Raw genomic sequence first — 23,771 nt, forward strand, 5'->3', positions numbered from 1 at the left:
CTATAAAAAAAGCTCAGTGCTGAAGAATTGATGCTTTTGAACTGTGGTGTTGGAGAAGACTCTTGAGAGTCTCTTAGACTGCAAGGAGATCCAGCCCATCAATCCTAAAGGAAATCAGTCCTGAGATTCATTGGAAGGACTGTTGCTGAAGCTGAAACTCCAACACTGCGGCCACCTGACGGGAAGAACTAACTCATTGGGAAAGACCTGGATGCTGGGGAAGATTGAATGCAGGAGGAGAAGGGGACGACAGAGGATGAGTTGGTTGGATGACATCACCAAGTCAACGGACTTGTGTTTGAATAAACTCTGGGAGTTGATGATGGACAGGGAAGCCTGGCATGCTACAGTCCATGGGGTCACAAAAAGTTGGACATGACTGAGCAACTGAACTGAACCGAACAGTGCTCGCATCTAAATGACCTGAAAGGTCCTGATTAGGCTAAGGTGACTTCATAGACAAAACATCACTGGTCAAGGTCCTTGGGTTGAAAGAATAGTTTGTGATTTTTTTACTTTGTGAAAACAAAAGACTATATAAATGCAAGGAGTAATTGGACTTAAGTCAACTGCCAACTTCTGTAAAGTTGGGCATGTTATTATGTATCTTAGATTTAATTTCTTTCTTTAACTGTATAGTTTAGTCTTTTAAAGTCCCTTCTACTTCATCTAATTCTGCTTTTTCATATATTTAGCCAATAGTCTATTAGCCCTCAGTAATAAATAAAATGCTGGCTTCTGATTAATATACCTCAATTTCACGTGTCTTTCATTTCATCAGAGGAACCAAGCTTAGCCAAGCTTCCTGTAGCTCACCTCTGAAGGAGACAGCATGTGAGTTGGCTGGTCTGCCTTCTGTCACCAAACCAGCATCTGGTTTTTGAGAACTGAGGTCTAAAAACAGAAGGTGCCTGAATCTGCTCTTTCTTGCTGAAGACATCAGTGGTCCTCCCTTATACTGTATCATTCATGTTTTGCAGTTTCTTCCACCATATCCTGTTTATTTTGTTTATTCAGTTTTCTAGTGCAACACCTTTTACATTTTTCTGTATGCTAGCCTCCCTTCTTAGTTATGATTCTTGGAGTCATAGGCCATTTCTAGGTCATGTTTAATCCTGATGACCAAGTACAGGCAAGACCACATGGTATGTGTTTGATAAATGTTTGAAGAGATAGAGTACTTATTACATTTGCAGGTGATAAAGAATGGAAAGAAAAGCTACTGTGCTAGATGGCACGAGAGAGAGAAGAGAGTGAATGAGAGAGCAAGGGAGCTTGATAAGGTAGATTGAAGCCAAAAAGATGAAATTTAAGGAAGATGACAGTGAAGTTCTACATTTTAAGTTTCAAAGAAATGGCGACATATGGGGACCCTAGAGGAGACCTAGCATGATGCTATGCTTAAGAAAATTGTGGTTTTGGCTGCCCAAGCCCAATGTCAGTCAAAGGTACTACTGTGACTTTAAAGCTAGTGGAGCTTCAGACTGAATTATTGGAAGTACTAAGTGTAGTTAATGGAGGTGAGTCCAGCTACATTCTATAGAGGATGGACTGCACTTAGACTGTCATATTCCCCATGGGGAACCAGGCAATAAGAGGTTCATTGCAGACAGAACTGTGTTTAGTGGCAAGTGCCCTAAAGCATCACTACTCAAAGTAGAGTTTGAACTCTTCACAGCCTGGAATGAGGTAAGCATAGAAATTGAGAGTGTGTAGGAAATGGCAACCCACTCCAGTGTTCTTGCCTGGAGAATCCCAGGGACGGGGGAGCCTGGTGGGCTGCCGTCTGTGGGGTCGCACAGAGTCAGACACGACTGAAGCGACTTAGCAGCAGCAGCAGAAACAGCAGAAACTTGTACAACAATTTGACAGAGTAATTTTATGCCTAATGAATCTAATAAAAAGAAAATGAAGTTTATCTTATGTGTCTTTTTTTGTTTGATACTTTCCCTTTATTTTTTATTTTAATAGATTTTATTTTTAGAGCTATTTTAGGCTTGTAGAAAAATTGACCAAAAAGTGCAAAGACCATACTCCGCATCTGTCCCACTGCTCCCAGCACTTCCTCTGAAAGTGCTTAACATCTTGCATTAGTAGGTACAATTGATGAATTAGTATTGGTACATTATTATTAACTAAAGCCTATAGTTTATATTAGGGTTCACTCTTTGTGTTGTACAGTTTTATGGATTTTGACAAAGTCATAGTATCAGGTATCTACTATTATAGTATCACACAGGATAGTTTTCCTATATAAAAAATGTCGTGTGTTTCACTTACACATCTTGCCACCACTTTCTTAGTGCCTGGCAACCACTGATCTTTTTGCTGCATCTCTAGTTTTTCCTTTTCCTGAATATTCTGTAATTGGAGTCAGCCTTTTCAGACTAATGTTTTTCATTTAGCAGTATATATTTGGGGTTTTCTAAGTCTTTTAATGGGCTTTCCTGGTGGCTGAACTGGTAAAGATCTTTTAATGTTTTAATAGTTCATTTCTGTTTATTGCCGAATTTAATACACATTCTATGGATGTTTGTCTATCCATTTATCTATTTGAAGCATATCTTGGTTACTTCTGAATTTTGACAGTTATGAATAAGGCTGCAATAAATATTTGTGGATAGATTTTTCAACTCATTTAGATAAATATCTAGGAGTGCAATTGTTAGATTGTTTGGTAAGCCTATATTTAGCTTTATAACTGCCAAACTCTCTCTCAAAGTGGCTCTACTATTTTATATTCCCTTAGCTGCTGCTGCTGCTAAGTCACTTCAGTCGTGTCCAACTCTGTGCGACCCCATAGATGGCAGCCCACCAGGCTCCCCCGTCCCTGGGATTCTCCAGGCAAGAACACTGGAGTGGGTTGCCGTTTTCTTCTTAATGCATGAAAGTGAAAAGTGAATGTGAAGTCGCTCAGTCATGTCCGACTCTTCGCGACCCCATGGACTGCAGCCTACCAGGCTCCTCCATCCATGGGATTTTCCAGGCAAGAGTACTGGAGTGGGGTGCCATTGCCTTCTCCTATATTCCCTTAGCAGTGAATGAGAATTCTTGTTGCTCCACATCCTCAGCAATATTTGGTGGTGTCACTGTTTCGGGTTTTAGCCATTTTAATAGGTATCTAGTGGTATTTTGTTGTGTTTTAATTTGCAAGTCCCTAATGACAAATGACTTCCCTGGTGGCTCAGACGGTAAAGAGTCTGTCTACAATGTGGGAGACCTGGGTTTGATCCCTGGGTTGGGAGGATCCCCTGGAGAAGGAAATGGCAATCCACTCCAGGACTTTTGCCTGGAAAATCCCATGGACAGAGGAGCCTGGTAGGCTACAGTCCATGGGGTCGCAAAGAGTCGGACATGACTGAGCGACTTCACTTTCACTTAATGACACATGGGGGATTATCTTTTCATGTGTTTATTTGCCATCTCTATATCTTCTTTGATGAGGTGTCTGTTTAGATTTTTTGTCCAGTTTTTGATTGGGTTGTGTGTTTTCTTATTGTTGAATTTTAAGAGTTCTTTGTATATTTGGAATATAAATCCTTTATCATATGTGCATTTTGCAATGTTTTCCCAAGTCTATGACTTGTCTTTTCATTCTCTTAAAGGGTCTTTTGCAGAACAAAAGTTTTAATTTTTAAATAAGCCCAAGTTTTCAGCTTTTTCTTTTATGGATTGTGATTTTGTTGTATAAAAAGCCATCACCCAATCTGTAGTCATCTAGATTTTCTCTCTGTTATCTTCTAGACTTTTTTTTTTTTTTTAATAGTTTTGCATTTTACATTTAGGTCTGTGATACATTTTGAGTTAATTTCTGTGAAAAGTGTAAAGTCTGTGTCTAAATTTTTTTGCAGGTGGAGGTCAAGTTGTTCTCACACCATTTATTGAAAAGACTATTCTTTCTCCATTGAATTTCCTTTGCTCATTTGTCAAGTATCAATTGACTGTATTTGTGTATGTCTATTTTGGGTCTCTGTTCTGTTCCATTGATATATTTGTCTATTCTTTCACCAATAACATGCTGCCTTTATCTCTGTAACTTTATAATAAGTCTTGAAGTCAGGTAGTATTAGTCCTGTGATAGATACCTATATATAGCTAGAGTTATATTCATAAGATATGTTGCCTAGGCTATATCCCAGACCAATTTAGTAAAATTCTCTGCTAGGACTTAAGTATATATATTTAAATCTTCCCAGATAATTTTGATACATAGGGAGAGTTAAAAACCAGCATACCAAAACCATAAACTCCTTGAAGGTATGGTCCTCTTTGATGATATGTGTGTCTCTGGTGGCTTGTACAATTTGCTTTAATAGTTGTTGAATGAACAGATAATTAAAAGAACTGAATGTGTTTATTTTGGAGAAGAGAAAAAGTGCATGGCCATGATACATCATCATATACACATATCTGAAAGCCTTTAACATGACTTGGCACTGAAGGATGCTTTCTGAGTGCTCTCGGAGGTAGAATTAGAAGTTTACAGAGAGGCACCTGGCTGAATATTAGGAAGCACTGTCTCATAGTGCTCATTGCTCCTGAGCTTTCTGTTCCTTCACATGTCAGCAGAGCCCATATATAAGAGCAGATGCTTGGGAAATTAGGTAAGGTCAGATGTTATGAACTATGTTCAGGACTGAGAACTCTTTTCGGTTCTCCTCTCATTCATAAGTTGAAGGACATGGGTATGGGGGTTAAAAGAATATTCTAAAACTACTTTGAATCTGAGTTCTCATAGTGCAGCAGACCCCTCTAGTCTGTATTATTGACTAATTATCTCCATGCTGGAAGAGATTTTCAAGAAATTCCATCTCCTCCACTAAAATTGAGATTTTGGTAGTTGTAATAGCACAGGTACTGAGGGTCTGGGAAGGGTGAAAGATACTTAACAGAAGAGCTCTTTTCTGTGCTCCTGGAGTTCTTTCCCTGCATCCTCCTGTAAGCAGATTATGTTGGTATATTGAATGGACGTGTGGACATCTCTCAGGGAAAATGGGTAAATTCTATAAAATTTCCCTATAGTACACTTAAATTTCTGATCAGACGTAATACTGGTTACCTGCTCTTTGCCAAGCTGTAGGAAGAGGGATATGGCAGACATCTCTTTGTTGCTACAAAGATAATTGACATGGCAGAGAGAAATAAAGCATAGGCTTGGGAGTCAAACCAAAGTTGGAATGAGTCAGTCCTTTACCAGGTGTGTGGTCTTGGGAAAGTCACTGCCGTCTCTCACTCATCATATCCTGTCTTTTACCAACTTTTGCTGCTGCTTCCAAGCCATATATCTCTAGAATATGTTTATTTCTCCTTATCTCTTCTCCATTATATTAGTCTAAATTATTACCTTCTTCTCTACAATATGTTACTCTAAATCATTACCTTCTCTTGGCTAAAGTTCTGAAAGAATTTACTGACTTCTCATTTTCATAACCATCTCCTCTGTTTTCCATTCAGCAGTTGGTGATTTTAAAAAAATATAGATTAGACCTTGTCATTATGCTTGAAACTTTCCAAATCTTTCCCATTGCTAAAACCTAGAACAAAACCCAAACTCCAAGTTATGACCCCCAAGAGGTCCTACATTCTCTTGACTCCTGATGTCTCTCAAGAGCAGTTTATAGAGTCTTACCTCTATAAGAAATTACCCTTAGGAAGCACTTGGAAATGTGTGAAAGTTTTTTTTTTTTTCTAATTTATTGTTTCATTTTGGGGGGTCAACACTAGGATTTAGAGGGTCTGGGCCAGTGTTGGTAAATAGTATGTAATGTGTTCTGCTCAGGGCCCTTTACAATGCCTGATTCACAGTCTGTGTTTAAGAAATACTTATTGTACAAAACCATGTTTTCTTGGAACTCAGTTTTTTTTTGTTTTGACTGGTGTCTTGGTTTTGGTGAGCAGGGGCTACTCTCTCGTTGCAGTGATGGCTTCTCTTGTCGTGGAGCCCAGCCCAAGGACTCATGGGCTTTAGTAGTTGCTGTGCATGGGCTCAGGAGTTGCAGCTTATAGGCTCTAGAACACAAGCTCAGTGGTTGTGGCACCCTGGCTTAGTTGCTCTGTGGCATGTGAGATCCTCCCAGACCGGAGACTGAACCCATGTCTCTTGCACTGGCAGGCAGACTTCACCACTGAGCCACCAGGGAAGCCCAGAACTCAGTTTTGACACATGTGTTGGTGGGGCTTCCCTGATGGCTCAGTGGGAAAGAATCTGCCTGCCAGTACAGGAGAGGTGGGTTCTATCTCTGGGTTGGGAAGATTCTTCTAGAGAAGGAAATGGCAACCCACTGCAGTTTTCTTGCCTGGGAAATCCCAGGGACAGAGGAGCCTGGAGGGCTATAGTCCATAGTCTTGCAAAAGAGTTGGACCCGACTTAGCAACTAAATAACAACAAACAACTACTTCCTAAGGTTGTGGTGAGATAGACATAACATTTTGTGAAGTACCTGGTACAGAATAGCACTTAATAAATGGTAACTGCTACAGAGATTTCTTTGCTTAGAAGCAGCTATAAGTATCCGCCCAATGTTTTCCCTGGGGCATTCGAATTAGAACCTGACACCTTTGTTTGGGGCGTGGGTGGGTCAGTTTCTTTGCTTGAGGCCTAATATAGAATGGTAGGTTTGATTTGACTTGTCCTGGGTCCAGACCTAGCTGGAGAAGCAAAGGCACAGAAGAGCTCTGGTTCTCTTTCTTGACTCTGGGGCCCACCCAGGAAGCTCAGACAGTCCCCGGACAGCCTGGATTCACTGAGAAGTACTCCCTGCTGAAGACTAGTTGGCGGAGAATAGCTGAGGGGGTGGGGAGGTCTCTCTGCTTTCCCTCAGAGCTTCTTTACTGAAAGGAGAAGCGGGTTTTCTCCCGCCTCCTTCCCTCCCTTGTTTCCCCGCCCCTTCTGCTTCGCCAACCCCGGAGCGGAGCCTTTGCTGCGCCCTGTGAGGGCGGGAGCGTGCTGCACCCCAGAGCCACAGCTCGGGCGGCTGAGCTGCTGCGAGCCCGGCCCCAGCCAAGTATAGCTGCCCGGGTGGAGCCTGGGTGTCGTGCAGCCGACCAGGCGTGGGAGAGGTGCGGCTCTGCGACAGAAACCGCAGGCAGAGATGCCGGGGCCGGCTCCTCCGACCAGGTAATGCTGGCCCACCCTGGGGCATGCTCAGCTGGGCGGTGCTGGGGAGGGGGGACGGCTCTGCTGGTTTCCGGGGAGTGGTGACGCGGGTCCGGTAGACTTAGGGTCTCTTCCCTTAAGAGACCCTAAGTAAGAGAAGGGGTTTATGGTGGAATGCTCAGATGAGCCCACCCAGGGCTAGGCCAGGGCTGGAACCAGAGCCCTGGCTAGGGAAGGCTCTGAAGGGGAAGCTGGTTTTGGGGAACTTGCTCTGCCTGAGGATCCTTGCTTCTTTGCAAGCACCCTTCTGCTTGGCGGCTGGGGTGATGCTTCCCTCTGCTTTGGATTAGCTGCTGTCCTGCCGGACCGAGGGGGCTTTTCTCTCCGGTGCTGAGGAGGGGCACTGTATTATAAATGACTTGTTAAGAGGTGAAGTGAACTGAGAGATGAGAGACCTGGGGTGAGGGGGAATTAGTCCTATTTAGGCAGCCTTTGTGGGCCTCAGTTTCCTTATCTGTGCAGCGAAGGGCTTGACATTTTGTTTGTGACTGGCATTTTCAGACTGCCAAACTGCCTTTTGGACAGGCAACTTGGTAAAAGCCCTAGAGTAGACTGCAGAAATGTCCCCCTCAACACTGTAGGAGATAGGCAAACTTGGGAAACAGATCTTGGTACCTTGTCTTCCAGCCAATCTTTTGAATGGCATCTTACTGGGCTGCTCAGGACTCTGTGACTTCAGGGACAAGGCAGAGGTTAAGAATGGTGGATTTTTAATTATTGAGTGTAGGTGTATTCGAAGAAGGCAATGGCACCCCACTCCAGTACTCTTGCTTGGAAAATCCCATGGATGGAGGAGCCTGGTGGGCTGCAGTCCATGGGGTCGCTAAGAGTCGGACACAACTGAGCGACTTCACTTTCACTTTTCACTTTCATGCGTTGGAGAAGGAAATGGCAACCCACTCCAGTGTTCTTGCCTAGAGAATCCCAGGGACTCAGGAGCCTGGTGTCTATGGGGTCGCACAGAGTCGAACACAACTGAAGCAACGTAGCAGTAGCAGTAGGTGTATTGGTCGTAGGGAGACAGAGCTGGGAAGAAGCAGGTCAAGGTATATTAATAGTTTTTCTCCAAATTGGTCAATTCTTTGATACTTGGGCATAAAGCTGCTTTAAACGTTGTTATCTTCTCTGGAACTTCCTCCTTAGAATGTCGAGCTAATGACAGACCTTGAGACTGTGTAATGTCTTAATTATGATCATCTGGGACCAAGAAACACATGTCAGGCTGATACTAATCTACCTTGATTATTTTGGACTGCCTTCTTCCCCTAGTTTTTCTATGACTCTACCACCTTATCTTCTCACCACTTGCCTTTCTACTTCCTACTCCTGATCATTTTTCCTGTCCTGTGCTCTACCCACTTTTTCTCCCATTCCCATTTTCTTTTTCCTGCTCCCCTTTCCTCTCATACTTTCTCTTTCTAGTTCTTTCCCCTCCATAGCCAATTTTTCTCTTGAGTCCTTCTCTTCTTGATTAGGCTTTCTTCTCTTTTCCTTTTGGTTCAGCTTTCTCATTCTTGGCAGGTTACTGGTTTGCAGGGACTTTTGCCATGGTGTTAGTGAAATTCAAACACTATTCCCTACCCAGCTCCCTTACTTTTGCCTTACACCATGAATCTATCTTTCCCAAGCACCAGTCTCTCCTTACTCCTCTTTGCCTTGCTTTGGGCCCAACAGTAAGCAGTCTTTCTTCCTGGATTTGTCCCCCACCTCATTTCCCAGAGGCAGAATGAGTAAGCCAGATGGGAAGGGGAGGACTTAGGAACTGGGGTGTGAGGACTTAGGAACTGGTGTGGGAGGAGGGCAAGAGTTTTCTGGAGGCTCTAACTTCCTTTAGTGAGATGAGCAACTAAAGTGAAGTCGCTCAGTCATGTCCCACTCTTTGTGACCCCATGGACTGTAGCCTACCAGGCTCCTCTGTCCATGGGATTTTCCGGGCAAAAGTACTGGAGTGGGTTGCTATTTCCTTCTCTAGGGGATCTTCCCGATCCAGGGATCGAACCCCAGTCTCTCGCATTGTAGGCAGATGCTTTATCATCTGAGCCACCAGGGAAACGGTGAGCAACTAGGAAGCACACAAAGACTCTATAGCAGCTTAGAAGCTTTGCTGACCTGAAGGAAGGGAGGCAGACCTGTGAACCTAGAGAAGAGGAGGAGGATAGCAGGAGTGGGTTGGAGGGAGAGAAGGAGGAATCCTGAGGGAGAAGAACAGTGGTCTTTTGAAGAAGAGAGTGGCCTGGGTAAGATAGGGGTTGTTTAGGGCTAGAGGTTGCTGTATTGGGAAACACTGTAGTTTGGGAAAGAGGACCATATACATTCATTTTCTTTCTCTCTGAAAACTAGCTTTTTGGGCTGATTTGTTTTCTCCTCAGCAAACCTTTTTTCAGGAGCGTCCTCAGTGTGGTTCAGTGAGAGGGAAAGCAGATATAACAAGGCAAGATTGCTATTATATGTATACTTACTGTCTAGACAATGTGCTTATGTACAAAAAACTTTGAATATGATATCTGTTCATCCTTAAACCTTCTCTGAACCATCTATGTTAGTTATGGTACCAGGTGTTGGGAATGCAAAAATGGAAATTGAACTAAGTTGCTGCCTTCCAGGGCAAGTCTAAGAGTGGGTATCTGAAACCTCATGTGATAACGATATGTGATGTAAGAGAAGCACAAGGAACTATAATAATGCAGAGGAGGGAACTTTTGATTTCAGTAAGTGGCAGAGCTGGACCCTAAACTCAGGTCTTCCCTAAAGGTGATATCTGTGCTTTTATACCACATTATCTTCTGACTCTGTGTGTACATACAGTGTACAGAGGCTTTTCTTATGTTTCCCTTTCTGCCTATCTGTGAGGCTAGACTCTAGGTGCTGCTGATATTGAAAAAGAACAGATACCTGTGATAGGTCACTGTGCCATGGCCAAACACTTATTATTTTGGAAGGGAAACACTCTTTTTCCTTGTTAACTTCTCCTGGCTCTTGGGCCATTTGGGGGACTTGATGATGAGCTCCCTGTATGAGTCATTTGTACTCCCCTCCCCTTCCGCACCCCTCCAATTTCTTAATTCAATTTCTGGCAGACTATAGAGCCGAGAGACCAGATGGAGCTAGGTGAAGCATTTTATTTCCATTGGCCTCTGTAAAATAGGGACTTAATAACTCATAGGGTTGGTAAGGATCAAATGAAATAATAAATGTGTGAAAAGACTTTGTAAACTGTGAAGTGCTGCATAGATGTTATTGTGATTGTTCCTAGGTGTATTTTCAGCCATGAAAAATGCTCAAATGTTGCAGCCTGGAGGAAATGCCAAGGGTTGTTCACTGACTAGTTTAAAACTGAGCCTCAATCCTTAAAAATGAAAGAAAGGGGCTAGAAAGAGGATGCTTTGCTTTAGAGACTGGTAATTGAGCCCTGTACTGAACACTGAGGTTGAGAGGCTTAGTGTTTTCTTTGTGTGCATGTGTGCTAAGTTGCTTCAGTCATGTCTGACTCTTTGTAACCCTGTAGATGGTAGCCTGCCAGGCTCCTATGTCCATGGGATTCTCCAGGCAAGAATACTGGAGTGGGTTGCAAGGTCTTCCTCCATGGGATCCTCTTGATTCAGGGACTGAACCCACGTCTCTTATGTCTCCTGCATTGGCAGGCAGGTTCTTTATCACTAGCTGCTGCTGCTAAGTCACTTCAGTCGTGTCCGACTCTGTGCGACCCCATAGATGGCAGCCCACCAGGCTCCCCGTCCCTGGGATTCTCCAGGCAAGAACACTGGAGTGGGTTGCCATTTCCTTCTCCAACGCATGAAAATGAAAAGTGAAAGTGAAGTCGCTCAGTCATGTCCGACTCTCAGTGACCCCATGGACTGCAGCCCACCAGGCTCCTGCGTCCATAGGATTTTCCAGGCAAGAGTACTGGAGTGGGGTGCCGTTGCCTTCTCTGTTACCACTAGCACCACCTGAGAAACAGTGTTTTTAAGGTCAAATAAATGGTAGGTGGCAAGCATGAGAAGTATTTTTAGTGATACCTTGTGCTATAGCAAAAAACAAAACAAAATAAAAGAAGGAAGGGGGAAAGGGATTAAAACTAAACTGACCTCAGTTCACCTACTAGGTACTGGTTTTTAATCTTTCTAATATTCATATATAAAATAGAAGATATTTATAAATATCTTGAGTTATAAAGTTTAAAATAATTATATATAAAAAAGAAAAGAATATATAGTAGGTACTTTATAGCTGTGGAGAGGGCACTGGCACCCCACTCCAGTACTCTTGCCTGGAGAGTCGCATGGATGGAGGAGCCTGGTAGGCTGTAGTCCATGGGGTTGCTAGAGTCGGACACGACTGAGTGACTTCCCTTTCACTTTTCACTTTCATGCATTGGAGAAGGAACTGGCAACCCACTCCAGTGTTCTTGTCTGGAGAGTCCCAGGGACGGGGGAGCCTGGTGGGCTGCCGTCTATAGGGTCGCCGAGAGTCGGACACGACTGAAGCGACTTAGCGGCAGCAGCAGCAGCAGCAGTTATAGCTGTACTTACTTTTATCCTGCAAAAATACCTTTGAAGTTACCTTCTTCAGAAAGTCTTCCCTGACTCTTAGGCTGTTAAGGGCTTCTATTTTTATTTTTTTTCATTGAAGTGTAGTTGATTTACAATATTGTGTTAGTTTCAGGTGTACAGTGAAGTGATGTAATTATATATATATATATATATATTTCACATTCTTTTCCCTTATCAGTATTACAAAATATTGAGTATCATTCTAAGGACCCCTTTTTTGGATTCATGTGCATCCTCTTGTCACTCATAGTGGCACTTACCATGTTATACTGTCATTGGGGTTTTTGTATCTGTCTCTCCTGTTAACATGTGAGTGATTACTAGACAGAGAAGGTCTAGTAAATCTTGGTGTTTACTGTTATTAAGCCCTATTTAATTTCTAAGTATACATTGATAAATAAAACAGACAAAGTTGCTCCTTTGTGAAGCTTACTGTTTAGTGAGAGAGATGTATAATAAGTAAGCAAATATAATTAAAATTCATGATACATATTGTAAAAACCCAGAATTCCATTTGTTGAAATTAGCTTTAGGGTACTTGTGAAGAAAGCTGAGCTCTGAAGAATTGATGCTTTTGAACTGTGGTGTTGGAGAAGACTCTTGAGAGTCCCTTGGACTCCAAGGAGATCCAACCAGTCCATTCTGAAGGAGATCAGTCCTGGGATTTCTTTGGAAGGAATGATACTAAAGCTGAAACTCTAGTACTTTGGCCACTGAAGAGTTGACTCATTGGAAGAGACTCTGCTGCTGGGAGGGATTGGGGGCAGGAGGAGAAGGGGACGCCAGAGGATGAGATGGCTGGATGGCATCCCTGACTCGATGGACGTGAGTCTGAGTGAACTCCGGGAGTTGGTGATGGACAGTTAGGCTTGGCGTGCTGCAATTCATGGGGTCGCAAAGAATTGGACATGACTGAGCGACTGAACTGAACTGAACTGAGACATGCAGGCAAAATATTTAAAAGAGTGGCCCCCAACTCTTGGGCCCAAGTTAGTAACTGTGCCACACAGCAGGAGGCAAGCGAGTGAGACTTTGTCTGCCCCTCCCCATCACTTACATTGCCTGAATCATCGCTTGCATTAGCATCTAAACTGAACCTCCCCATCCCCTCCCCCTGTGCCCCCAACCCTGTCTGTGGAAAAATAGTCTTCTGTGAAACCCGTCCCTGGCACCGAAAAGGTTGGAGACTGCTGATCTAACAGATAGTTGTTGGTCTGAAAAAGCTTTGGGACTAAAGATAAAAACTTGGGTTTCATCAACATCTAGATAATATGTTAAGTTATGGGAATGGATGAACATCTAGGACAGAGTGTATTGTGAGGAAAGGAGCTTCCTAGCCTGTGACATGTGTAGGATAGCTAGTGAAGGAAGAGTCTACAAAGGAGATAGGAATGGACAGAAATATAGAGGGAAAGTTAGGTGAATGTGCTTTCCCAGAAGCCAAAAAAGTAGAGCATTTGAAAGAGAAGGGAGGTCAGTTACATTGAATACTGCTGGAAGGTTGAGTAAGATGAGGACAGAGTAGTGACCATTTGATTGGCAACATGGAGATGATTGACAAGGAGGCTTGACAAGACCACTTTTGGCCAAATAGTAGGGTGTTAGTTGGCAAGCAGAAGGGGAGGAAGTGGAGATAGTATAAGTAGACAGTTCTTTTGAGAAGCTGTGTTATAAAGGGGAACAAAGAAATAAATAGTGTTTGGAGGAGTATGTGAATGTCAAGGGATGTGTGTGTCTTTGAATAGGAGATGCATAGCATGTTCATATTCATCCAGTATTCTAGCTCAGGTCAAAAATTTAGAGATCTTCTTGGTTTTTCCTTTTTTTCTTACATTGTATATTTAGTCTCTAAATAAGTCATTTGGCTCTACCTTCAAAATACTCTCTGCCTACTGTGATCCATTTAAGCCACCATCAGTTCTCATGTGAATTATTGTGATAACTTAATTGTTTCTCTGCTTTTCCTTTGCTCCTCTGCAGTCATTACTCTGCAGCCATAGTGGTTTATTCAAAACATAAATTCTTGAGTGTCTTCTCACACTTGATAGAAAATTCAAATTTATTGTGGCCTGTAAGGTCCAGCCTGTTCTGACCTCTGGCTACATCTCTGCTCTTAAACTCTTAACCACATTTCTCCTTGTTCACTCAACTTCTGTATTGCTGGCCTTTTTGCTATTCTGTATGCCCCAAATATTCTTATCTAGGACATTTGTGCTTACTGCTCCCTTTGCTTAAAATGCTTCCATATATTACTGTGATTTGCTGTTGCATTTCATCCATGTCTTAAGTGTCTTTTCCTCAGAGAAGCCTGTCCTGATCATTATCATGTATACCACCCCCATCCCTGTCCGTTTATATTCACATGAACTACTGTTTAATTTTCATTATGGACTTGACATTGTATATTTATTTATTTATTTATTTCTTCACTTCTCTTACTAATCAATCCATAAAGTCCACGGACACAGTGACTTTGTTCTATTCAGCTAGATTAGAATTGTTACATTATGAGTATTAATGAGTATGAGCTAAATAAGTATTAATATTTGCTGAATGACTGAATGTGTGTGTGTGTGTGAGAGAGAGAGAGAGGGGTTAATGTAGCTGCTGAAGGAGAAGAACATTCCAGGTGAGAGGGAGTACAAGTGAAGGAGTAAAGGGAGAAGAGAGAAGGGGAGGATAACTTCTGATAAGAGAAGAGACACCTCCTTCATTGTATGGTACAGTGGGTGGTACTGGTGCAGGGAAACACAGATTTAGGGTAAGAAGATAGAGTTCTCCTGAGAAGATTTTTGTTTTCTCATTGAAAGTTGGATCATTGCCTGAGGCAAGGGGTAGATGAGAATCCCAATTGATGATTTGAGGCAAGGCTGGATGGCATCACTGACTCAATGGACGTGAGTCTGAGTGAACTTCTGGAGTTGGTGATGGACAGGGAGGCCTGGCATGCTGCGATTCATGGGGTCGCAAAGAATCGGACATGATGAGCGACTGAATTGAACTGAATCTTAATTAGAAGAGCATCACAATTTTCAAGCTAAAGCAGTCAACCAGGTAATGTTCTCTAGGGTACTCAGCTCTTTTTGTATAGAGGCAGTTTGGAGAGAGTTAAGCTCAACTATCCTGAAGCTGGGATTTTGCCACTTGTATTTTGGAAAGGAAGAGGAGGCAAGGGGGTAGATTTTTCTTGTTTTTTGATCAGGGTGGTTTAGTATATACACGTGCAGAGAAATTTTATTATAAGCCATCTTATTATCCTACAAATTTTACTGAGAGTCAATTATCCAGTGTCCACAGTTAATATCTTAAGTCTCATTTTACTAATCTTTACTCTGGCATTAATGGGGTAATATGACTGTTGATACCACTGTGTACTTTCGGCACATTGTAGTGTATTTATTAGATGATAAATTCTAATTCTCCTTACTTTTTTCTTTTTTATTGTGGTAAATGCACATAATATAAAGTTTACCATCTTAATAATTTTCAAGTGTACCACTCAGTGGTGTTAAAAATACATTATTGTACAACCATCACCACCATGGAACTTTCCTGGTATCTCAGCCAGTAAAGAATCTGCCTGCAACTCAGGAGACCCAGGGTCAGGAAGATGCCCTGGAGAAGGGATAGACTACCCCTTCCAGTATTCTTGGGCTTCCCTTGTAGCTCAGACTGCAAAGAATCTGCCTGCAATGCAGGAGACCTGGGTTTAATCCCTGGGTTGGAAAGGTTCCCTGGAGGAGGGCATGGTGACCCACTCCAGTATCCTTGCCTGGAGAATCCCCATGGACTGAGGAATCCTGTTGGGCTACAGTCCATGAGGTTAAAAAGAGTCAGACATGACTGAGCGACTAAGCACAGCACAGCACAGCACAGCATCACTGCCATCCATCCCCATAACTCTTTATCTTGTAAGACTGAAACTCTATACCTGTTAAACAACAACTTCCCATCCTTCTCTTCCCCTAGCCCCTAGTCAACACCATTATACTTTCTGTCTTTATAATTTTGAGTATTCTAAGTACCTCATGTAAATGGAATTATACAATATTTTTCTTTTTGTGATTGACTTATTTTATTGAGCATAAAATCCTCGAGGTTCATCAGTGTTGTAGCATGTTGTAGAATTTCCTTCATTTTCTGAATTATATTCCATTCCATACCACATTTTGCTTATCCATTATCTGTCAATGAACACTTGAGTTACTTCCACGTTTTAACTATTGTGAATAATTCTATTATGAACATGAGTGTACAGATAGCTTTTCCAAACTCAACTTTCAATATTTTTAGATATAGACCCAAGAATTAGAATTGCTGAATCATATGGTAATTCTATAATATTTTAATTTTTTTAGAAACTGTTTACTATTTTCCATAGTGGCTATACCATCTTATATTTCTACCAGCAATGCATAAAGGTTCCAGTTTCTCCACATCCTCATCAACACTTGTTATTTTCTGTTTTGTTTTGTTTTTTTTTTGATAGTAGCCATCCTAATGGATGTAAGGTGGTATCTCATTGTGGTTTTGGCTTGCATTTCCCTAAACATTAGTGATATTAAGCACCTTTTTATGTGCTTATTGGCTTATGTGCATATATCTTCTTTGGAGAAATGTCTGTCCAAATCCTTAGCCCATATTTAAATTGGGTTGTTCATGTTTTTGTTTTTGAGTTTTAGAGAGTTGATGTTTTTTGATGTTTAAGTGATTTATGTTTAGGGAAAAAAGGAAGTGATGGCAGTAGGGACTAACTGATAGTGGATTGAAGCTCAAAATAAAGTCTAGGAATGCTTTTGGAAGTTCTTGAACAGGTGAGCTACATGGAGGTTTTGTTTGGATGATTCACTCTAGATATCAGTGAACATTTTGGGAATAAAGTCTAGGGTGTAATCATGAGAATAATGGTTAACTTGGACTGTGTGCATGGTAAGTCACTTCAGTTGTGTCTGACTCTTTGTGACCCTGTGGACTGTAGGCCTCCAGGCTCCCCTCTCCATGGGATTCTCCAAGCAAGAATCCTGGAGTGGGTTGCCATCCTCTGCTCCAGGGGATCTTCCCGACCCAGGGATTGAACCCACGTCTCTTCTGTCTCCTGCATTGGAGATGCAGGTCAGGAATTGCCCAAGATGATAGAAGAGGATTATAAGACCTTTGGTGTTGATTTCTGTAAGTCATCTGCAGGGGTGATAGGAGTGAGGAAGATGTGTGGTATTATTGGTAGGGTGAGGGGAGGGTGAAGGTATGTCAGCATAAGTTAAATCTTTGACTCCATATCTCTCTGCTTTTTCCATTTTGCTTTACAAGTACAATTTTTTCCAAGTTTTCCAGATAAAGCTCTTTGTTCATTTTGTCTCAAGTTATAATTAGTGGAAAAAGTATTTTTAAGAGAATTTGAATAATCAGGCTAGTCATGTCCTTTGCACTGTTTCACTGAGTGATCTTAGGTAAGTTACATACCCTATGGGTTTCATATTGGAACTATAAAATAAAAATTTTGAATTAGCTGACTTTATAAGATACTTCCAGCTCCTGTGTTTTTCTTCTCTAAACCAGGCTGCCTTAGTCAGTGAACCATTACTAGTTACCTAATTGTGCCAGGTCTGTGCTGTCTTGGGGACACAGACATTAATCGTACTTAGTTTTGTTCCATGACTTGTTCATGGACTGGTGAGATTAATATCATGAAATATGGAACCTGCTGCACAGAATTATGTATAAAATGCTATTAAATTTGGGGCAAGGTAGAAATAGGAGGGCTGTGTGAAGGTTTTGTAGAGGAAGTGAGTCAAGCTGGGTGTTGAAGAATGAGTAGGAATTTTCTTGGCAGACAAGTTGGGACGTTTTAGGCAGAGAGAACAGTGTGGGCAAAGGCAAGAGCGTGAAATCACATTGGGCTGGAATGAGAAGTTTAGCGATAAAAGAGATGAAACTGGTTAGGTAATTGGAGATAACAGGTATTTATTGAATATCTGTTTTGTGTCAGACAGCATGCTGGGGACTTTATATACGCTTTTAAATTCTCATAATAACTCTGTGAAAAAGACAATCTTACTTGTATTTTACCAAAGAGGAAACTGGGGGTCAGAAATTAAAGTAGTTTTTCTATGCCCAGAAACAGCTTCCAGTTTTCCTTTCTGCTATTTCAGCACTTGCTTTCTTGTTGCTAAACCAGTGCAAGTGACTGGACGCTGCATAGCGGGAATGTCTTTGACTTGTCAGAAGGACATCCCTCAGCAAATTCAAGACTGCAACATTCCAGGCTCCTGCCAAAGAAAACCTCCTGGCACGATTTAATTAAAGATCAGATTCTTATAACCAGGTGTCAAGGGCATGCACTCCCCAGTCTTGGGTGGAGTGCTGGTCATTCAAGTCTCAGCAGCTCTAAGTTGTTGGAACTGAAAAATGTGATTAATATATGAGATAGGTTTTGTTTCTTTTTTCCTTTCCCATCTTCATTTAAATAATGGCCTGAGGTATTATTAGAGGTTATGTAGTCCATTCCTTTGCCTCTTGAGTGAACAGTAAGGTATAGTGCAGTGGAAAGAGAGGTGATTCTATAGTCACACAGATTTCATTTCAGGTCCCTGGCTCTGCTGCCTACTAGCTGTGTGACCCTGGGTGACTGGCAGCATCTCTTGAGATTTTTCTTCTGAGTTATTCACTATTTTATCCCCAGTACCTGACACAGCCTGACAAAAAGTAGGAGATGAATAAATGTTTGCATGACTGAATGAGGAAAAGATACCAACCAAACAGATTTCCAAGTTTTCTTGTAAATTTCACTAATGTTAGTAGTTACTAAAATATCAGACCTAAGTGATGTCTGAAACCCTGTTTGTAAAGCTGGTTGGTCCAGGAGCTTCTATTCAGATACTTTTAAAGAATTTTGGCAACTTTGTTTAGGCATTCAGAGGCCTCTCCTAAACTCCAAGCCCTATTGTGTGAGCTCAAGGCACCACAGAGTCCTCAGTACAGACAAATAGCAGTTGGTCCCCTCCTCCAGACCATATCTCCTTTCTCATTGTCATCTCTCAGCCTTTTCTTAATCAACCATGTCATCTTTTATTTTTAACATGGAGCTTCATTGTACAGATCTAGAACTGCTTAGAAGGGGCCGTTTTTCTGACTAAAGCTGTGTGCGTTACAGAAAATAAAAGGCCCTCTCTGACTGCTGTGTCCTGTTTTTTTCACCTTCATGTTGCATACAACGCCATACTCTCACACTTGTGTTTTTCCTATGGTCTGGAGTATACTTGCCATCATTGTTCTCTATCAAAGTCATTCATTTATTTATTGTCTGTTTTCCTTGGTCAAGGTAATATTTCAGTGTCTGGGCCTATCCCAGACCAATTAAAATCAGAGTTCAAGCAGTGGTATCCACCCCTCCCTCCCTTTATTAGGAAAATCTGAAACATACAGCAAAGTTGGAAGAATTTTATAGTGAATGCCTGTATAATCACCATATAGATTCTTATATCATTAATATTTTCATGTTAACTTGCTTTATCACTTCCATTATATGTTGACATGTATATTATATCACATCCCTATGGTCAGCCATTAATTTATCTTATTTTTAAAAATGCATTTCAAAGTAAATTGCGGGTATTAGCATACTTCCTCTCTTAAGTACCTCATCTAGTATTTTAAAAAGCCCCAAGAGAATTCTTATAGTCTAGAGTCAAAGACTACTATCTGACCCATTTATTCTTTAAGCCCCTACTCTTTTTTTTTTTTTGGTTGCACTGCATAGCATGCAAGATCTTAGTTCCCTGACCAGGGTTCTAACCTGGGCTCCCTGCAGTGGAAGCACAGAGTCCTAACCACTGGACCACCAGGGAATTTACCTAAGCCCCTACTCATTTATTTATCTCTATATCCCTGGTTTCTGGCATAGAACCTTATAAGTAAGTACACATTAAAAATTATTTGAATTGTACTTGAATGAAGAACCTACAGCGGCAGTAAAAGGTGTACATAACTTTGACTTGACTTATTTGAGGAACAGGAAATTATTTTATCTTTTCTGTTGCTTACCTCGTGGCAGACATTTAGTAAATATCAATCTCAAGTCCAGCCTGAATGTGTTTATATATTTCTGTATTTGCCACTGGCTAGATTTGACTGATCTAAATGTAAATCAGAAGTAGCATAGTTCAGGTCAGTGAAGGTACAGAGGGGCTAGAATTACCTCAGTATAGTTGGAAAATTCTTTGGCAGCGTGTCTGAAGACTTGGGTTCCAGTCCTCACCTTTAAATTTCTGTGTAGTCTTAGGCAATTTCTCTGTGCTTTTTGGACCTCTGTATTCTCACCTGTTATGTAAGGGGATCAGATTAGATTACCTTTAAGATTTTTTCTGGCTTTGATGTTATGGGTATCTTAATATCTTTGATTATCTTGACTGTGTATTATACTAGTGGCTGTGGAATCCAGATGTGATAAAGTAGAAAGAAGTGGTTGTTGGTGAGCACATTCCTCTGAATCCCTGTCTGGTTTTATTTAGTATGTAAAGGTCGGTCTAGTCAAGGCTATGGTTTTTCCTGTGGTCATGTATGGATGTGAGAGTAAGACTGTGAAGAAAGCTGAGCACCGAAGCATTGATGCTTTTGAACTGTGGTGTTGGAGAAGACTCTTGAGAGTCCCTTGGACTGCAAGGAAATCCAACCAGTCCATTCTAAATGAAATCAGTCCTGGGTGTTCTTTGGAAGGAATGATGCTAAAGCTGAAACTCCAGTACTTTGGCCACCTCATGCGAAGAGTTGACTCATTGGAAAAGACTGATGCTGGGAGGGATTGGGGGCAGGAGGAGAAGGGGACGACAGAGGATGAGATGGCTGGATGGCATCACTGACTCGATGGACATGAGTCTGAGTGAACTCTGGGAGTTGGTGATAGACAGGGAGGCCAGGCGTGCTGTAATTCATGGGGTCGCAAAGAGTTGGACACGACAGTGACTGAACTGACTGAAAGTGTACTTGCACATAATGGGTACTTGAAAAGTGTTTTCTTTCCCTTTTTTCTACTTCAGCACTGTATCTTCATGCTTTTTATAGCATGCTTGATTGAGCTTCCCAGGTGGTGCAGTGGTAAAAAATCTGCCTGCCAATGCAGGAGATGCAGGTTCCATCCCTGGGATGGGAAGATCCCCTGGAGTAGAAAATGACAACCCACTTCAGTATTCTTACCTGGGAAATTACATGGACAGCAGAGCCTGGTGGGCTACAGTCCCTGGGGTCATAAAGTCAGACACAATTGAGCATGCATGTATATGTTTTTATATGCTTTTTACAGAAAAACAGACATAAATCACTTCCCCTCCTTGGTTGCCTCTTGACCCATATCTGTCTTGAGACTGCTCAAGGGAAACAACAGTTTGTAGCTCATAGGTATAGAGGCTTCTATTAGAACTATAGCTGGTGAAGAGCAGAGCCAGGACTTAAATTTCATCTGATTTTAACTCCAGTCATCTTTTTACTCTATCACCCTGCCAGTGGCCCTTTTGAAACCTCACAGTGATCCTGCATTTATTATAGAGTCATTCAGTTGATTAATAATTAATACTTCAGTATAGTTAGTTGCTTATAAATTATTAGGCTCTCTGAGGCTCTGGAGCATTGGTAAAACATGGTCGTTCTGCCTTTCTGTCTGTCTGTCATCTGTAATAGATAAGTGATGCTATCTGAACTCTCATTCTTAATGTTGGCCTTGAGCTTAGCTTTATCTTGCAGCTTGTCACAAGGCATTGGTTTGTCATCTTCCCAAATCTTTGACCTGCAGAGATTGCTAGATTTATGATATATTTGGTCATGATATTCAAGAGTCAAGTGTAATTCTTTTTCCTCTCAGGATTGAAATTTTTGAATTGTTTTCCTATAAATGAAGTTTACGATAGTGTAGGTTATGATTACTATGCTAGGTTCTGATGTTCTGATTATTAAAATGTTCTTTAAATGATTATTGTGCAGTATAGATGAACAAAATGACCTGTGAGTGGATCTATGAAGTGTAAAGAGAGTAAAGACTTGTGGAGAAGCCACAGGAAGGGACTGGCTGGAGGGCTTCAGAGAAACTGGAAAGAAGTATAGAAATACTAAGTCCAAGTATGTTCAAAGGGAAGGTTCAAAAAAGCACAAACTTGTGTTCTGTGAGTATTGTTGAAAGTACTGGCAATGTTTAGCATTGAGAAAATAGATTTTGGCGGAGTCTTGAGAGATGATTTCAGGTACCTAAATTTCTGTCTGAGTAAGAGGCAATAGGCCTTTCTGAGTGGCCCTGAGATAGGATTTAGGAATAATAGGTGCACGTACTGTTTATTTGTTCATTTGTTGTTATTTTACTGGTCACTTGTTTATTCATTTGTTCACCAAGTCTTTACTGGTATTGGGGATTGTGAAATGACTGAAGTTTGTTCTTGAGTTTATAATCTTAAGTCTGCCAGGAATGAGAATTGTAGGGAGAGGTGAATGTATAAACAAATAATTGCAATTCAGTGTGAGAAGATAAAAACTTAATATAAATGAAAACTCTCTAAATGAGATCACTGAAGATACAATAAGCTGACTTGTGAGACTGTAGATTTCTTATCACTGGAGGTTTTCAAGTATGGGCTAGATGACGTGGGCTGAAGTGCTGTACAAAGGATTCAAAGGTTGTATTCCAACAATAGATTTTAGGTTCTAATAATTGAGAATACTTTGGAAAGTGGAGATCTACCACCAGGAGTTTTCCAAACACAGTCACTTCACTTCACGTCAGTTGCTCAGTTGTGTCTGACTCTTTGCGACCCCGTGAACTGCAGCACACCAGGCCTCCCTGTCCATCACCAACTCCCGGAGTTCACTCAGACTCACGTCCATCGAGTCAGTGATGCCATCCAGCCATCTCATCCTCTGTCGTCCCCTTCTCCTCCTGCCCTCAATCTTTCCCAGCATCAGGGTCTTTTCAAATGAGTCAGCTCTTCACATCAGGTGGCCAAAGTATTGGATTTCAGCTTCAGCAAACACAGTGGAAGAACTGAAAAATAAAGAAACGCGTTATCAGAAAGATTGAAGCCTTTCTTGAAATGTTCCTGGGCTGTGATCCTGAAAAAGGAGTGATATTCAATGAAGCTTTTGGCTGAAGGACTTAAGAGGCAAAGAAGGGCCTGCTGAGGGTATCAGGTGGCTGCAGGGAGTGTAATTTTGGAACTGGCAGTCTGGAGTGGGAAGGTATACTTGAGAACTGAGCTGGTAGAAATTCTCTTTGGGGGAGCTGAGGGACTTGTGTTGGGGTTTGGGAGGGAAAATGAAGGCAGATCTGCAAAATAAAACTGGAAGAAATGGATAAAAAGTGCACCACCCAGAGAATTGCTCTAGATTAACAAGATTAACCTTGCTACTTGATTTCTTTTGTTCAAAAAGAGAAGTAAGGAGCAGTTGGTTTGCCAGAGGTAGGTCAGGATGAATTATATAAATAGATGAAGTTTGATTTGGCCTTAAAAGATGAGTAAAGTTTTCATCAGTCAGAAGAGAGAGAAATCATTGACAAGAAGCATTAGGTGGTGGGAAGTGGAATGGGGCAAGAGAAGGGTAAGAGACTACTTGACAAATTCAAGAGAACAGATTTCTGAAGTGTAATTTGACTGTAAGCTGTGTTCAGATATGGTGGCTTAGTTTGTGAGGCAGTTCATTATCAGACTGTGAAGGACCTTAAAATTTCATCTGTACTGAACTCCTTAAGACAAGGTATATATCTCTGTCAAACTTTTGATTAATAAAAATATTTATTGAATCCACTGTGAGTCAGATATTATACTAGACTCTTCTGGATTGCAAAGGTGACAAAATCGTGCCTGACCTCTGGGTATCTTCTGGCTTCTGGTGAAGATAATTATAATATAATAGTAAAAATAAATGTGATAACCTGGAAATATACCCATTGCCTTGGGAGTCCGGAGGAGGGGACCTTCACTTCTTGAAGATGAGAACATTTCAAAAGGGCTTCTTAGAAGAAATAGTGGTTGAAGGATGAGTGAATTTGAGGATAGGAAAGTTGGCATTCTAGGCAGAGGGAACAGCATGTG

The 23,771-nt window shown here is 41.5% G+C and overlaps 1 protein-coding gene and 1 non-coding gene across 6 annotated transcripts in view; one reads left to right on the top strand and one right to left on the bottom strand.

Moving 5' to 3' along the window:
• Positions 1-23,771, top strand: part of PAK1 (p21 (RAC1) activated kinase 1) — a 161,935-nt gene that overhangs the window by 58,892 nt on the left and 79,272 nt on the right. The window contains exon 1 of one of the 5 annotated variants that reach the window (XM_025286271.3): positions 6,820-7,117. The exons of 3 other annotated variants lie outside the window; for them this stretch is intronic. The gene's annotated coding sequence lies outside the window, so the exon portion shown is untranslated. Of the gene's footprint in view, positions 1-6,819; positions 7,118-23,771 lie in introns of those variants that run through there. One more of the 5 variants, XM_006062963.4, reaches the window with a different exon arrangement.
• On the bottom strand, positions 19,478-19,550 carry TRNAG-UCC. The gene has a single exon. It is a non-coding gene; the product is annotated as a tRNA-Gly (tRNA).

This window comes from Bubalus bubalis, chromosome 5 (genome assembly GCF_019923935.1).
Source record: "Bubalus bubalis isolate 160015118507 breed Murrah chromosome 5, NDDB_SH_1, whole genome shotgun sequence".
Classification (NCBI taxonomy): domain Eukaryota; kingdom Metazoa; phylum Chordata; class Mammalia; order Artiodactyla; family Bovidae; genus Bubalus; species Bubalus bubalis.